At 35.7% G+C, this 18,243-nt stretch overlaps 1 protein-coding gene and 2 pseudogenes across 4 annotated transcripts in view; 2 read left to right on the forward strand and 1 right to left on the reverse strand.

Moving 5' to 3' along the window:
* The window catches only part of DENND1B (DENN domain containing 1B), a 265,750-nt gene that overhangs the window by 27,048 nt on the left and 220,459 nt on the right, over positions 1-18,243 (forward strand). The gene's annotated exons all lie outside the window — the stretch shown is intronic.
* Positions 279-2,821, forward strand: LOC129048538 (protein FAM204A-like; annotated as a pseudogene).
* LOC129048539 (large ribosomal subunit protein eL24-like) lies at positions 12,393-12,908 on the reverse strand (annotated as a pseudogene).

Consider the following 18,243-nt stretch of genomic DNA (forward strand, 5'->3'; position numbering starts at 1 on the left):
ACCACTTGGATAATCTAGGATATGCTCCCTATTTTAAGGTCAGCTGATTGGCAACCTTAACTGCATCTGCAATCTTAATTCTCCTATGTTATGTAATACAGTCACAGGTTCTAGGCATTAGGATATAGATATCTTTGAGAGGCCACTGTTCTGCCTACTGCATAACTCTTTTTAAACATTCTTCTTTGGTAATTCTAATATCTGTTTCATTTTGGATTTGTTTCTGTTTACTTTTCATGCCCCCACCCGCACCCCACCCCACCCCTACTTCCCTGACATTTTATTGATTCCTTGCATGTCTGATAATTTTCTGTTACATGCTGAATATTTTGGTTATCATATTATTGACAGTTTGAAATTTATCTTTTTTAACTAAGTATCACATTTTTTTTTGGTGGGCAATCAAAATTTTGATGGACCAATTAGATCTTTTCAAGGTTTGTTTTTAATCTTTAGGTGGGTCTAGAGTATTTTACCTCTAAGGCTAAAGTAGCCTTACTCCTAAGCTATGTGTCAACAACTGTGTAGAGTTTGAGATTTTATTCTATTTACGTGCTAACTGGTTAGCCTCTTATGGTTTCATTGATGCTATCAGAAGATGTGAGTTTCCATGATCAGAGATAGAGGACTTTATTATCTATGGCACAAGTGACATGAGCATCAATAATTTGTGTCAGTTTTCCTTGCCCCTAAATCACAGGAGTGGGGTGTGAATGCACCCAGGTGGTTGCCTGCAAATGCAGTTGGATATGTTATAGAAGAGGAACCCTGAGTGTAGGAAACCCAAGTAGCATATAGTGTGCAGTAAGCATGCCTGCTTTTTGCTGTTGGAGGCAGATATACTTTAGGCAAATCTTGTTTTATTACACTTTGCTTTGTTGTGCTTTTTAGGTATCGCATTTTTTAAAAACTGAAGGTTTGTAGCAGCCCTGCTTTGAGCAAGTCTACTGGTGCCATTTTTTTTTTTAAACAGCATGTGCTCGCTTTGTGTCTCTGTGTCACATTTTGGTAACTCTCCCAATATTTAAAACATTTTCTGACGGGGTCTTAAGATGGCTGCCAGGTGACTGCTTCCTGACAGAAGAAAAGATGTGGAGTGGGCTGCTACCTCCTGGCCTAAATGAAAGTGATGTTGAGTGAAACTCTGAAGATGAAGCTACATTGGAGAACTCTGGACTTAACTTACAAGAAGATAAAGAGGATGGGAACATCAGAAAAACAGAAATCATAGATTATCAATAGATGAACCCAAAACTGAAACAGAGTCGAATGTAAATGCCTATGAAGAGTATCCTTCTGGAATTCCCCTAGATATGTAGAATAAATTTCAAGAATTGCATAAAAGACATTCTGAACAGAAAAACGCAACCTCAAGATTCAGAGGGAAAAAAAACGCTCCAGAAAAGATAAATTGAGGAATGAAAAAGAAGCTCACAGTGAACAGTCCTCAAATGAAACCCAGTGGAAGGAGCTTACTCAGTATTTTGGAGTCAGTGATTAATTTGAACCCCATGTTAAAAGGAAAAATGTTGAGAAATCAGGCCTCGAAGAGAGGATAGACCAGTTTGTGGAGGAGTGGAATATTGAGAAGACTGAGGAACTCAGAAACCAGCTAGCTACTCGAGAGCTTGGTGTAAAAATTGCCAAAGCAGTCGTCTGCCACAACTTTGTAAAAGCCAAAAAGGAGGTTGAAAATTCACAGGCTGCCCCCCAAAAGAAGAAACTCGCATGGGGGTTTGAAGCAAAGAAGAGATGGGAAACCAAAAGTGACATGGGATGTGCATAACTTACCAGAGTGCTTCAAGACATTTGTAGACTCATATGCTCAATTTACTGAGAACGTTTTCCCGCCTGTGTTAAATATGTCAGAAAATTGATAGCACTAGAACAAAAATAAGCATAAAATTTGGGAGTTTGATTATCAGCTCTTTTCAATCTTTCTCTAAGGGCTTTGTCCTATTGAAGTGAATAAAATGAAGCATTCTCGTATTTGTATAAGAAATGTAAGAAAAAATATAGAAAAATAGGATAGAATTTTGTTTATTTATTTGTATAGACCCACAGTATAAAATCAGTTTTGCTGTTTTTCGTTCATTTGGTTTAGCGTAGTCAGTGAGGTTCTCGTACTTTCTTTCTTTTTTTGAGACAGTCTCTGTCACCTAGGCTAGAGTGCAGTAGCATGATCTTGGCTCACTGCAACCATTGCCTCCTGGGTTCAAGTGATTCTCATGCCTCAGCCTCCCAAGTAGCTGGGATTACAGGCAAGTACCACCATGCCCAGCTAATTTCTTTTTGTATTTTTAGTAGAGATGGGTTTTGCTGTGTTGGTTAGGTTCGTCTTGAACTCCTGGCCTGATATGATCCATCTGCCCTGGCCTCCCAAAGTGCTGGGATTACAGGCGTGAGCAAACATGCTGGCCTTGTACTTTCTTATCTGTATCCAGTGTAACTACACGTTTACTGGAACTGTATTTTTAAGATTAACAGTTGTTTATAATGGATTAGTCATAAATGCCAAAAAGTTTTAATTGACACTGTCTTTACAAATGACTTGACCTTAATGTTATAAAAGGAGTTACTGATTTTTTTATTGGAGGCAGTAGACTTGATATTTCAGAATTGCATAGTAAAAGCAATTTACTGATTTTTTTTTTTTACTTTCAGATAAACTGTTACAATAAAGAAAGGGGCAGAATGTAGTATTTGGAAGATGATTTAAAATCAGCAGTGCCTAAAAATGTCTTCCTAAGTATCTTTCTCAGCCATGTCATTCTTTAAATTATGGGATGGTTCTTAGAAGTGAAAATGGTGTAATTGTATTAAGCAGACAGTTATAACTCAAGATAATGTAACTTTGAACCTTCTAAAAATTTTCATTATTATTATATATATTATATATATATAAAAAATAAGGTGATCTGTTATCAGTGATCTTTGATATTATTGTTGTAATTGTTTTGCGGTACCATGAAACATGCCCACATAATATGGCAAACTTAATTGATAAATATATGTGTTCTAACAAGAGAGATGGGGCACCCCAGACCAGCTGTTGCCCCATCTCTCTCCCTCTCCTGGGACTCACTATTCCCTGAGACACAATAACATTGAAATTAGGCCAATTAATAACCCTACAGTGGCGTCTAAGTGTCCAAGTGAAAGGAAGACTCACATGTATTTCACTTGAAATATAATGCTAGAAGTGATAAAGCTTAGTGAGGAAGGCATTTAAAAAGCTGAGATAGGCTGAAAGCCAGGCCTTTTGCACCTGACTAACTGTGCCAGGTTGTGAATGCAAAGGGAAAGTTCTTGAAGGAAATGAAAAGTGCTACTCCAGTGCACACACAAATAATAAGGAAGCAAAACACCCTAATTGCTGAGGTGGAGAAAGTTTTAGTGGTCTGGATGGAACCATCCACAAACCATCCACAACATTGCTTTAAGTCATAGCCTAATCCAGAGCAAGGTCTTACCTCTCTTCAATGCTGTGAAGGCTGAGAGAGATGTGGAAGCTGCAGAAGAAAAATTTGAAGCTAGCAGAGGTTGGTTCATGAGATAAGGAAAGAAGCCATCTCTGTAACATGAAAGTGTGTATGGTGAAGCAGCAAGTGCTGATGTAGAAGCTGCAGCAAGTTATCCGGAAGATCTAGCTAAGATCATTGATGAAGGTGGCTACATTAAACAACTGATTTTCAGTGTAGATGAAACAGCCTTATATTAAAAGAAGATGCCATGTAAGGCTTTCTGAGCTAGAAAGAAGTCAGTTACTGCCTTCTGAGTTTCAAAGTACAGGCTGACTCTTATTATGGGCTAATGTAGCTAGTGACTTGAAGTTGAAGCCAGTGCTCGTTTATCAATTGAAAAATCCCAGGGTCCTTACAAATTATGCTAAATCTACTCTGCCTGTGCTCTATAAATGGAATAACAAAGCCTGAATGACAGCACATCTGTTTGTAGCATGGTTTATTGAATATTCTGGGGTCACTGTTAAGACCTACTGCTTAGAAAAAAAGATTTCTTTTAAAATATTGTTGCTCATTGACAATGTACCTGTTTACCCAAGAGCTCTGATGGAGATATACAAGAAGACAAAAGTTTTAATGCTTGCTAACACAATATCCATTCTGCAGCCCATGGATCAGAGAGTAATTTTGACTTTCAAGTTTTATATCATTAAGTCTAAATGTAAGAAATACATTTTGAAAGCCTATAGATGCCCTAGATACTGATTCCTCTGATGGATCTTGGCAAAGTACATTGAAAAATCTCTTTGGTGAATGGAAAGGATTCACCATTCTAGATGTCATTAAGAATATTTCATGATTCATGGGAGGAGGTCAAAATATCGACATTAACAGAAGTTTGGAACAAATTGATTCCAACCTTCATGAATGACTTTGGAGGGGTTTAAGACTTCAGTGGCATAAGTAACACAGATGTGGTGGATATAACAAGAGAGCTAGAATTAGAAGTATATCCTGAATATGTGACTGAATTGCTGCTATCTTATGATAAAACTTTGATATATGAGGAGTTGCTTCTTATGATGAGCAAAGAATGTGGTTTCTTAAGATGGAATCTACTGGTGAAGATGCTCTGAACATTGTTGAGATGACAACCAAGGGTTTAGAATATTACATAAACTTATATGATAAAGCAGGGAAGGGTTTGAGAGGATTGACTCCAATTTTTTTTTCTGTGATGGGGTCTTGCTATGTTGCCCAGGCTGGCCTTGAACACCTGGGCTCAAGCAGTCCTACTGCCTCAGCCTCCCTAGCAGCTAGGACTTCAGGCCTGCACTATTGTAACCAGCTTAGATTGACTCTACTTTTGAAAGATGTTCTACTGTGGATAAAATGCTATCAAACCACATCTTATGGTGCAAAGAAATCTTTTGTGAAAGGAAGAATCAATTGATGTGGCAAACTTAATTGTTGCCTTATTTTAAGAAATTCCACAGCCATTGTAGCCTTCAGCAACCCCCATGCTGATCAGTTAGCAGCCATCAACATTGAGGCAGACCCTCCACCAAAAAAAAGATTACAACTTGCTGAAGGCTCAGAAGATTGTTAGCATTTTTTAAAGCAGTAACATATTTTTAAATTAGGGTTTGTACATTTTTAAAGACATAATGCTATTGCACACTTAATAGACTACAGTATAGTGTGAACATGACTTTTATATGCACTAGGAAATCACAAAATTTGTGTGACTTGCTTTATTGTGATACTCATTTTATTGAGGTGATCCGGAACTGAACCTGCAATATCTTCAAGGTATATCTGTGTTTCTGTCTTCCAAGGCTATAAGGTAATGTGCGCTCTGCTTGGGATGGAGACTGTTTTCTAAGGGTGTTTGCTTTAATCTTGTTAATATCATGTTAATAGTTTAAAACTTTGTTAATGATTACTTCCCCTGTCAGTCAGTCATCCTGGAAAAGATAGTCTGGAATAAAACCCAGTCATCTATCCGGGCTCTAAAGAAGTGAAGTGAAGTGAGAGACCCCTGGAATTGTCTCCTAACAGTGTGACCTTTCTGAGGTGTCTCAGTTGAATCCCTCACATGTCCATGGTTTTATCTGCTTGTTCTGTCTCTTGGTTCTATGTGACCACCAGAATCTCCAATCAGCTATTCACTGCCAGGCATTGTCAAGAGTGTCACCCTGCACATGTGCAACCTAGTGTTTGGCCAAAGACTTAATATGACCCTTATACAGATTTCTGGTGCTCCTTGTATTTGATATTGTCTTCCACAAATTTTGCCTCATCTCCAAACTTTATTCTCTTTTTCCGCTGCTCAGAAAGACTGTAGTTCTTTGTGTGCTACAGTTCTGAAAGTGCCTTCAGACAGAAAGCCAGGGAGATTGTAGTGCTCTTTTTCCCAGAGACCACAGTCTTGCTTTTCCTATTGCTCAACTTTTAAAAATATTTGTTTCAAATATTTTGTACAGTTTTACTTTATTTTACATTGTTTATGGTGGGCCAGCTGGTTTGTGCCTGTTACTGCCTCATGACCAAAAGTGAAGTCTCCTATCACTTTAATTTGCATTATTTGTGAATATATAGTATTATGCCAGCTAGACTGCAAGATTGGTAAAGTCAGAGATGTTATCGTTTCTTCTTTTAAAAATTCTTTAAAGTGTTATATAAGTAGGTACTCAGTAAATGTGTCTTGTTCCACAAAGCACACAGTAGAAATATAAGACTGAAGTATAAAAATTCTGTCCCTTGATATTATTGTTATGGTAATGATGACAATTAGGATGTTATATGACAGGTTAGTTTGTGGTTATTTACCTCTAGGTAAACATATGCCTACAGTTGATAACATAAAACTTGTTATGAACTGAGTTTTTGAAAGAAAAAAATTACTAAAGAAATGAGATTGCTATATTAGATGGTATCGACTAAGACTTGAAATAGTGCCACTGTATTATATTTAACATTTCTCCTTGTAATGTAAATTTGTGTACTAATTTACAGATTGAAAGGAATTTTACAGATATTATTTTAAATTAATTTTGATTTTCTCAGCAACTCTCTATGTTAGGTTCAGTAGCTATCCTCATTTTATTGAACAAATTAAAGCTCAGTGAGGTTCTTTCATACTTAAGATTCCAAAGTTATAAAGTGGAAGAGCTGAGACTGCAAATTGAATCTCTAAATGAAGTTTAATGTTCTTTCTGCCTTTCTGCATATCATAGGTGTGGGTTGCCACGTTTATTTTAGTTCTTTTTTTTTTCTTTTTGAGTGTATGTAGTTTCTGCCCATTTTATTCATTCTGTGTATAGGATTATGAAACTGAAATTTTAAATTCTTTACCTGGTGAGATTGTATAGATACCAATGTTTTAAGTTTTCTGCCTATTAAATATTTGAAACTACTTTTAGAAGTTTTTTAAATAGTAAATCTTTAGTAATGGCATAAAAGTTATGTTTTTGTGTTACTTTATAATTACTTTAAATTGTCAATTTGATAATTAGGTTCAAACGATTGTGCAGAAATGTGTTAAAGACTGTGTATTGACATTCTCACATTAGACTTGTTCTACTTTGAAGATTAATGTTCTAACATTAGAATTTTAAAAGTATATTTGTAGTTTAAAACTGCTTTAATGATTCTTTGCTCTATAAATATGCATAAATAAGGATGGCATCATTGTAATCGCTTTAAACCCTTTTTTGGGTAACACATCCTTAGTTGGGTTGAGTTGGAAGTGATGATCTTCGGAATATGCACATGAATTAATTGGTTACTCTATCTTGGGATATGTCAGAAGTACTACTGCTTCAGTGAGAGGACTCTGGCAGGAGATGTTATTTTTTACCAGCCAGTGGTGTTTATCTTGATTTGAAGGAAGCAAGCTTTATCAACATAGAGGATAATGATTTACTTGTCATATCCTTTCTCTTTGTAGCCTAGAGAAATTCCAGAAAATAGGGTCTTTTTTTTTAGGAAGAAAATATAGTCTTCATATGAAAAGCTTTGTATGCTTTTCTGATCAAAATACAGAAGGATTTTTATCTTTTGATCCACTAAATTTACTTATCAACATAGGTGTTAGCTTTGCTTTTCACTCCTTCCTTCAAAATCGTAGGACAGAAATTTGGAAGTCAGGAAAGCAAGTGAATGTGACAAATGCTTATTTATCTTGCAAAAGTGCTTTATAAGTATAGTCTTTTCTTCAACTTGTCCTTCATAGCATTGATAAACTGGACTTTAAGAGAACTTATTAATGAAGGTGGCCAATTTAGTTCTGCCTGAACCAACAACTAGTTATATGATCTTGCATAAAACATTGTCCCTTTCTTGACTCAAGTTCCTTCAGATAAACAAAAGCTACAGACTATCCGAAAGCCCCTTGTAATTTAAACATTCTGTCATTTTAATTGTATTATTGTTTAGTTCTTTAACTACATTATCAACTCACTGAAGCAAGGATTTCATCTTTCTTTTGATAGTTCTCACAATATATTGTATAGCGTATTCGATATAATAATAGAAATTTGTCTACAACCTCAATTCTCAAACCTTGACTTTCTGAGACTTAGTCTTCCCCATATAGGGATCTCTTGCTCATAATTCCTTTTTTACTCATCCCTCTGCCTTTTCAAACCATTCAAATTTTGACTTGCCAGGAACCCACAAGGCTCCATATAACTGGCTCAAATCCCCCTTGTTTACATTTCTAACCTCATCCTTTCCCACTTTTCTCCCTTGCTCTCTTAACTGCGGCCACACTGGCTTCTTGCTATCCCTGGAACAACATCAAGCATGCTCCTTCAAGGGTTTGCATTTTTTGTTTACTTCTAATACACTTTCCCAAGGTATCCGCACACGTAATTTCTTTACCTTTTTCAAGTTTTTGCTCGTTGTCAATGAGTCTCACTTTAACCAACTTAACAGAATTAAAATTGCACTCTCCTTCCTTTTGCGCTCATAATTAGGTTATATGCCTGCCCAGCCCCAAATCAAACACAAGTTCAGGGCTGTAGTGATTGTCTTTGCTGATGCAAAATTATATTTGATAGTGCAAAATTTTCATAGGGTAACTGAAAGGGACTATTAAGAATATCTTAGCACATTACATATTCTAATTTAGAGGTAAAGATCTGATTTCTTAGAAATTGGTGGAAGCATTTTAAGACTCATTATGTTTTATTAAGATGAAATCATTTGCTTATTTTCCATCTGTTTATATTCTTTGGTGAAATGTCTGTTCAGCTCTTTCTCTTATATTTTCTTTACCGGGTTGGTTTCTTATTACTGAATTTTGAAAGATTTTGAAATATCCAGGTTACACTGACTTTGTTGGAATTGCATTTTTTTCTCCCATCTGTGTCTTGTCTTTTCACGCTTTTAACTAACATTGTCTTTCACAGAGAATAATCCTTACTTTTGATCTGTCTATCAGTTTTGTTTTTATTTTCATTTAGAGTTCATTTAGATTTTCATTTCCTTTTGATTTCTTCTTTGACCTTTGGGTTATTTAGAAGTATGTTATTTAAGTTACAAATATTTGGGGATTTTCCTGTGATGTTTCTGTTATATTTTGATAATGTAATTCCAGAGAATATCATGGTATGACTTGAATCCTTTTAAATCAGTTGGGACTTGCTTTGTGGTGCATTATATGGTTTCTTACCTTATATGTCCCATATGCACTTAAGGTTTTGTTTTAGATTACAGTTAAGTTATTTGGAAATAGTTTGAACATTTGAGGCTTGCTTTTTAAGCTTTGGTAGGTGAAACCAGAGTCATCTTCAGTCCAGTGCTGATTTTGTCCCACTGCTAAGGTATTACCCTCTGAGTACTGTAAAGGATACTCTGTTGATTATGAGGTTTTCCCACTCTGGGTGGTGTGAATGTCAGCTGATCCTGGGATTCCCCCCCATTTCTTTTGGGTGATTCTTTCCTCAGTGTCTGGTAGTTTCCTCATATGTGTGCACTGACCATCAGCACTAAAGTCTTGGGTGGGTTGGTGGTGAACCTTCTGCAGCTCTCCAGAGCTGTATTCCTGTGCAGCTTCGTCTCCTGTTCTCTTTGTGGAGTCTAGATGCTTTGGCCTTCCAACCTCATCTCAGGAAGACCACCAGGCAATGCCTGGGTTTCTCCCACCTTGTGCCACATCCTGGAAACTCCAGATAGTAAGACCAATTGTAAAGCTTACCTTGTTTGTTTTATCTCTGTCAGGGATCACTGTCCTGTATTTATTAATGTCTGAAAATTGTTTAATGTATTTTTTTAGATTTTTAGTTGTCAAAGAGAGAGAGAGCAAATACAGTTTGTACTTTCTCTTGGCTGGAAGCAGGTGTCCTGTTTATGGATGTAAAAGTGCTGCTCTAACATTCTGCATCTATGGTTAGAAGAAAAGCTATGTTAACTAAGTACATGGGTAAATAATGTTTGGGAATATAGTTACCATGGAAGTTCTGAGGATCTTCTGTCATCTTTCTGCCAAAAAGTGATTCTGCATCAGCATCTTCCATGTTGTGTTTCACAGTTCATAACCCAAGTCTTCTATGAGAAAGAAACTGGCCCAGATTAGTTCATGTGTTTGACTTCTCAGCTCTGGCCTGAGGTCACATTCACCAATTGTGGATGCAACTACTGAAAACCCACCCTGGGTATAAGATGTAGTTCCCAGAAAAGAGGGAATTGTGACCTGGCTGTCATTCTCTATGTGGATTTAATGTTGATATTTTTTGGCTTTGAAAGGAAAATACTTCTATGTCTAAATGAGAAAAATAGCACCTTAAATTCAAAATTCAGCATTGTTTCAAAATCATTTGTCATGAAAGCTTCTTTTCCAGTTATAATATTAGATACTCCCGTTTGTCCTGTTATATAACAGAGGGTACTCATGCATGCTAATTCATACTGGATCAGTGACAGAGAGGAGAAGAAATGTAATAAACAGGTGTCAGAGAAATCTGTGTAAATACAGTTGAAGGGGAAAGTAAATAGGGACAATAAATTATAGGAAATTAGGAGGCAATCAAAACCTGCTGGAAGAAAATGAGCTGGGTTATCTGCTTTCCAGGTCAGATATCTATGTTGCCCTCTCCTTTCTAATACAATTTCAGCATAATACTGGAAATTTTGTCTTAGAACTAAGTAATGCTTTATTTCCTCAAGGTGATTGGAAAACACAGTTCTACCAGACTAAAGGGAGATGTGTAACTCAGCAGGAAGACATAGCTTTACTTGTTTTTCTTTTTTTGAAGCAGAATTCTAAGTATTTATTTTTAAATTCACCAAATTTTACATAATTAAAATCTTGAGGCTTTCCTACCTGTAGTAAATTAGATCCTGGATACCTATGTGAATGTTTTTCTTGTCTAGCTAAGAAAAGGCCTAAAAATGAGTAAGAATCATTGCTGCATTCTTACCGTAATGATTAAGTAGGAGAATCTCCTATAAAGCTTAGTAGATAGAGGCAAACAAGTCTAATAGAGTGCAAAAATCTCCTTGTTTTCAGGGACCTATGGAGTTTTGTCATACCTCTAAGTTGGAATGTTTAATGTTGCTAGACGGATGTCCGCAAGTGTTTAGAAAGAGCTGCTATTCAGTGTTTGTCAGTATGTAATTTAGAGCTATAGATGATTTATTGAGAAGTCAGGATCCTGGGACATATTTTGATTATTTTAAGGATGGAGGTGGGAGTGTAATCTACATTTTGGAAAAAGTTTCCCAGGTGATATGCATCTGAAAGTTTGAAGCCATTGTCTAAAGGAATAGGGCTGTGGTGGTGCTTAGATCCAACCACTTCGACAAAGGGCAGATGATTTTCCCACTATTCTGTTGGAGATGTTGCTGTAAGGTTTATTGGTGTGCTGCCTTATAGCTGATTGTAGGAAAGGAGCAGTGTCTCTGATATGCCCTATGTGTGCAATTGGAAGAACTGGGATAGAGTTAGGAATGGATGAGGGCTTATCAAAGATGAAGTATGATTTAGACTCAGAATAGGCTTTTTTATGTGCAATTAGGCAGTCTTCGGTGATTTTCAAGAGACATAGCAACAGTTTTGATGTCTTGCATAAATGCTGGTATTGAGAAATCTCATTTATGAAGTAGTCTCAAAGAGACACTCGAATGGATGCTTGGGTGTGTACTCAGCAGTCGCAAATAAAGAGGAAGCTGTTTTCAGAATGAGTGGTATAACAAAAATATGGATAGCAGTCTAAGAGAAAGGCAAGCAAGATCAGTAGAGCCTTGGGGCTAATGAATAGCCATTCCAGTACAACAGGAATACAGTATGGGCATTTGTAAAGAAAGGTTACAGTAACAAATTTATCACAGATTTTGTCAGGGATGATTTTTATGACATACATAGAATTTATTATTTCAATTTAAAACATAAGAGGCTGTGCATGGTGGCTCACACCTCTAATCCTAGTGCTTTGTGAGTCCAAGGTGTGAGGATTGCTTCAGGCCAGGAGTTCAAGACCAGTTTGGACAACATAGTGAGACCCTGTCTGTACAAATTATTATTATTTTTTAATTAGCTGGGTGTGGTGGCACACGGCTGTAGTCTTAGCTATTTGGGAGGCTGAGGCAGCCTCAACTGAGGCTGCAGTAAGCTATGATTGTGCCTCTGTACTCCAACCTGGGCAAGAGAGCAAGATCCTGTCTCGATAGATAGATAGAGAGACAGACAGACAGATAGAAAGAAAGAATTGGGCAAACCATTTAATCCTAAGTCTCAAAATGAGTATATCTTATGTTCTCTCTGACTCAAAATTTTTGCTATTCAAATTCAATAAAAGTTGGAATCTGCAGCTTAAAATTGAGCTTTAAATCAAAAGAGTGGGTTGTTTTGCAGTATTCCAACCTATATTTTCTTTTTTTTTTTTAAAGTCCAATATTTATTTTAAAATCTAATCTGCCAGTTTAGCGTTTTCCACCAACTCGAGAACTGAAACTTTCACAGGCTTCACAATCATTTGCTTAGGTTCTGCCTTTGTAGGTGCCTTAACAGAAGCCATTGCAGTGTTTTTAGATACTTTGCTTAGCCTTTTTTGCTTCCTTAGCAGCCCTGATACCTTGTTCTCGTTGAGCCTTTCTAACTTCAGGTTTCGGATTCCTCTTGGCCATTGTATCAGCAAGAGAGGCACCAGTAATAGCCCCCTGCAATTTGACTGCTCGGCAAGTTCTTTTCTTTTGAATTTCTTCCAATTGTCCCTTTTTGTACTTCTTTCTGTAGAGGACCGTCCAGTTTATCTGCCGAGGATTCCCCTTGGAAAAGTACGCCGATTCGCATTTTGCATTAAGAAACTGGTAAACTTTCCTGTCGGTCCTGGCGTAGCGCCTCCCTCGTCCGGCGTAGACCTTGTACCGGCTGAAACCGCATAGCTCGACCTTCATGGCGGCAGCTCCACGGGGGGAGAAAAGATGGCCCCAACCTGTAGTTTCTAATAATACCCTTTAGAATTCATAAAAGTCTAAGAATGCTTTGTAAATGGAATGTTTCATAGTTCACACTAAAGTGAACATAAACTGTTAAGCAAAACTTTAGATGACTTCTTCTAACAAAGGAAATGTACCCGAGAACCCATGAGAAGTAGCTTCAGAGTATTTTTTTTTTTAACAGTGAGTACTCTGAGGTCTTGGAGTTTTAAATTTTATTCAGTTTAATTGCCAAAAGCCAAGGTGGAGCTGTGTAGCATTCTGAGGGAATAAAACCACTTGAAGCAGAGGTATTTTGCAGAACATATAGTAGAATAAAGCTATTCTGCCTCCAATATTTGGGTGGATGTATTTGGTACTGTAATCATTTTACAGATTGCTAATTCATTGATATAAAAGATAGTCAATGGTAGGCATGTTGGACCCATTCAATATTGGTTTTTGTACCATTCTGTTAACTTTTGTATTATTCATATATAATATAGATTTAACCGGATCTATTTTCTTATAATTGCATATTATTATTTTATGAAATGTTCTTTTAAATTTTGCTAAAATTTTGTCCGTTTTTTCTACAGAAGTAGGAATGAAATATTTAACATTTTCTGCCAGTTCTTACTATTCACTGTGTTCCAGAGTCTTCAATTTAAATATTTTTGTTTGCCAGGCTTAGATTTTCGTGTGTCTATTAAAAGAGTAGGAACATACTCCTCCATGCCAGACATCTGCTATGTATAAGCATTGATTTTTTCCCTCTTAAGAATAAATGTATTTCTTTTGTTAAGTTTGTTGTAGGTTAAAAAAAAAAGCACATTTATGTTTCTCCTAAAATTTGGGAAATCAATTTATATTACTGTGTGGAGTATGTAACAAATGATGTATTCTTTAATTCTGAATCCTGTATACAGTAGTTACACCCTTATCTTTTATTAATTGCTGTCCATTTGTAGAGTTTTGAACTATTCTGATTATTCTGCAAAGTTTATTTTTTAAATTACTAATGTAATGTATTGCAGTCAATTTTGAAAGAAGGAGAAAGATTTTTCTTTTTATACCAATAACACAAAACATCTATTTTTGTGTATTCTTTTTTAGATTTCAATATGAGCTTATTAAATGTGGTTGTAATCATATATAGTTTTCACTTAATAATTTTCAGTATTGGTTGTTGCTATTGGTTTAAATTACAAAATATTTCATAAACTGCAGCAGTTCCCAAAGCCCCTTGTAAATATTCATGAACTCAACCATAACTTAATATACTTGAGAGAATTATCTTTTACTACCATCATATGACTGAATTTAAATTTATCTAATGTGTTTAACTTTTTACAGGTTAAAAATTTATAAATAGTTTTTATAAGAATAGTTTGGTTTATATACTCTGTTTTCATTTCTAAGTTTTAATCAGTTATCTACTTTTTAGTTTACTGTTTCTCTTTTGTTCAATATTTTAAAACTTATTCAGGAATATGAAAAGATATGACAGTTTTATTTTGACTTCTGCATTTTGATTGGGTCCTTCAGTGAAAAATCCAGCAGCAGAATTTCTAATGATAAATATTTAATGTAAATACTGCAAATAAAATATAATTTCTTGTAATTTTTTTGAATGTATCTTTTGGTTGCACAGATTTTTAAATGCAAGAGATTAGAATGTCATAAATAAGCCTGTGTATTATTTTAAGAGCACGTATAGAGGAAAGGGTTATATGTTGGTAAAATACATTTACTGACCCATGTGTGAATTGGTGACCAGGATTGTTAAAGCATTGAGTTCTAAAAGTTTTTCTCTTATCTTTATATTCAACAATAGAAAGTTTTACCGTATGGTCAAATAACATCTTCATCAGGTTCTCAACAGGATACCTTAGTTAATTTTCAGCTGAGTGCTTGACAGGATTTTCTCTTTGGCTAGCTGGTTGGATGAGAGTCTAGACACTGAGAGGCCAGGCTTTCGTGGGGCCTCACAATATCATTATTGTGCATGTTGAGTAGGAGCAGCTTCCTCTGATGTAGGGGCTCCATGCCCAAACAACGAAGACAAAGACAGAGCTTTTGTTCTCGAAGAGAAGAGCTAATCCGACTGCTGCACACTGTGAAAAACCTTTTATGAGAGAGGAAAAAAAACTTTCCTGGAAGGTGAAGGGTTAGCAGTTTAACCTCTGACCGTAAAATAAGCTGGTAAGGGGGAAAAAGTGTTGGGTAAGGTAGAAGAATAACAGGAGAAACATTCATCGAGGTCTGTATGCTGTGTTTATAAAAACAGGTTAAGCACATAACTGTCAGGGGTGGATACTTGAGTTCTAATAATACGTGCATATTTCTAATTTTTTTTTTTGCTTATTCTTAAACATAGGTGTTTAAACTTCTTAATTTGAAGAGTGTATATTGCAGACCACACTATAAATGCAGGAAACAGTAGATGTCTAGTATTTACTCTTTTTCCTAAAAAGCTCCATTATAGTCTTCTGTCAAATTCTGAATGTTTATTTTCTGTTGTGTGAGTACAAAATCTTGATCCTTTTTCTTCATTTTTTTCCCCCAATTTCCTTGTTTAATATGATCACGTTTGTCTATAGAAATAAAGAAGTAGGACACTGCATATCTGCGGTACATAATTAAGACTCTCTCCAATTTGGTATTTGGCATTTTGATACCTATTCCGTTGATACATAGGTCTGGTGGGCAGTGTTATTATACAACTCCTTGGAGGAGATGGGTGCAATCTTAGCGTACAAAGAATCCGGAGGCTCTGTCTGATCTTATATTGGTATTATCAATACCGAGAATGTAGTTACAGTCCATTTAGAGGTGATGGAAGTTAAGTTGCTAGTAACTGTGTCATCTTTCTGCTTTTATTTACCAACCTGGACTAATTGCCTCTCCTCTTGTCAGTCACATATCAATCTTGAGCAATAATTAAGATTTTATGCACTTGGGCTTTTTGCTTGGATGTATTAATGTGTGTAACTTATTCCTGAGAATAACTATACATATGGGGAAGCAGCAGCTTATATTGTATTATTTGAGTCATATTCTAAGGATCAGTCTGCCATGGTGTCTTTTAACTAACTTAATGTTTCCTCTGTTATTCCGATTCCCTTTGGTAACAATACACATTTCTTCCTATAGTGACCCAGTTTCACTTTTACCATGATAGAAAATGAAAAAAGGAGATAGAGAAGGTGAGAGAGAGGAGAGATTGTGCTGGCGATTGAGTGATAATGAGGTAAGGGCGAAGAGATAAGTATAGAAAATAGAAGTTGAGAGTGAGTTGAAGGAAAGAAAAACACGTGAAACACATAGGTGGGCCAGTTAGGAATGGGTGGTGAGCTGTTGTGCAGCACTCTTAAGTTTTGAACTAATAATTAGTTGACCGTAAATGTAAAAATTTCATAAGAAATTACTCTTTAAGACAGAAGTATAGAAGGATGGCATTACAAAACAAGTGACCAGACTTGGGAAGGTCCTGGGTGAGGGGAGGTAGATTTATATGAAGAGAAAGAAAGAGCCGGTAATAACCTACCATTTTGCTTAATGCATTATCTCTGTTCACTATGGTCAAATTTATGCATCAGTATCTCAGCATTTTTTCCATCTTGCCTTACAACAATGAATAAAGTGATAGTGAATAGTGATAGTGAATGCATATAATGGTATAGTGAATATATGTAATCTCCACTCATCCTATCAACATCTCTCAAGGTGGGTACTGCTATTATCACTATTTTACATTGGAGAAAAGTGAGGCACAGAGTGCTGTGTAGCTTGAGAAAGATCATATATAGCAAGCTTGTCCAACCTATGGCCTGCAGGCTGCACGTGGCCAGGACAGCTTTGAATGTGGCCAAAAAATTCATAAACTTTCTTAAAGCATTTTAAAAGTTTTTCCTTTTTTTTTTTTTTTTCTCATCAGCTATTTTTAGTATATTTTATGTGGGGCCCGAGATGATTCTCCTTCTTCCAGTGTGGCCCAGGGAAGCCAAAAGATTGGACACCCCTGGTGTATAATGAGTGAATGACAATGCATGGCATGTCTATGTGAAGTTTGACTTCAGTATCCAGCCACATAACTACCATGCCGTGAATTCTTTAAGAATTCACTGAAGATATAGTTATATACTACTGAAAGTTTTAAACTTCAAATGATAATCCCCCAACTCTTTTATTGTTTTACTTCCTTACTACTTTTTTTTAGGACAACCTATATGGGAATTAATCGCTCACTTTCCTAGAGGGTAGACTAGTATTAGAATATACAACAAATATAAGCATATTTTTGGTCTGAGGTCGTGAATTTCAAATTTATTCTTTTTCTTTCAGTTTGTTTTCCTGCTATAGTTTCTCAGCCAATAATTATTTTTCTAAATGTGTGATTCTGTTTGTTGTTCCAAAGGACATAATTCTTATCTTTATGAGTTCTTTGCTAATCTGTTTTAATCCTTTTGGCTGTCTCATTTTCTCATTGTTTCTTACAAGTTGTGATGTAAATACGCTCAAGAAGTTACCAGAATAAAGTAGTGTCTGCTATTCCTTGAAACTTTCTAGTGGCCAGTATCCTCCTAGATTTCAGTTGTCCTTTATGTTGAATCATGAAGTTGTCATATGGTAATATCAACATAATAAGCTCTAGTAAGCTAATTTTTAAAGTGATCAACTCTATTCTGAGATTGTATTTTCTTTTGATAGTGTGCCTATAAAATTCAGACATCTCAAAAATGTCAAATAATGTACATATATAATGTATATATGTACCAATTCTGATTAAACAACTTGTATCTAACTTATTTTTTTAAATGCTCTTAAGTTCAAGGAAACAGGTTTAATAATGTCCATGTTCATTTTCTTTTAAAATGTTAACCTTAGAATCTGCAAAATTAGGATTAATTTTCCTGCATTTAGTGTGGCTCATTTGAAAAAATTAGATAAAAACTATTTTCAGTCTAAAAGCCACCGTAACAGATTAAAAAATTCAAGTAGCCCTTTACTTTAAACATGTGATTAACCTTAAATAATTTTTTCTTTTCTAATTTAAGTTCCCATGTCATAATACAGAGATAAAAAATAGTGGCCCCCTGACACACCTTATTTGGCTCACATGGTATTCATGAAATGTTTAATTATTTTTCCCAACTTAAAAATTAGGTGATTTTGTTTTCATAAATATTCTGGATTTTCTTGAAAAATCAAAAGTATCTGTCAACACTGGGCCCACATTCTACATGGCTGGAGCTGAATAATGATTGCTTTTTTGGGAAAGGGAATGGGATCTATTTTTTACTACATGTCCTTTTATAGTCTGTCTTCTATAGGCTCACTCTACTCATTTTTA

Source organism: Pongo abelii, chromosome 1, assembly GCF_028885655.2.
Source record: "Pongo abelii isolate AG06213 chromosome 1, NHGRI_mPonAbe1-v2.0_pri, whole genome shotgun sequence".
In the NCBI taxonomy this organism is placed as follows: domain Eukaryota; kingdom Metazoa; phylum Chordata; class Mammalia; order Primates; family Hominidae; genus Pongo; species Pongo abelii.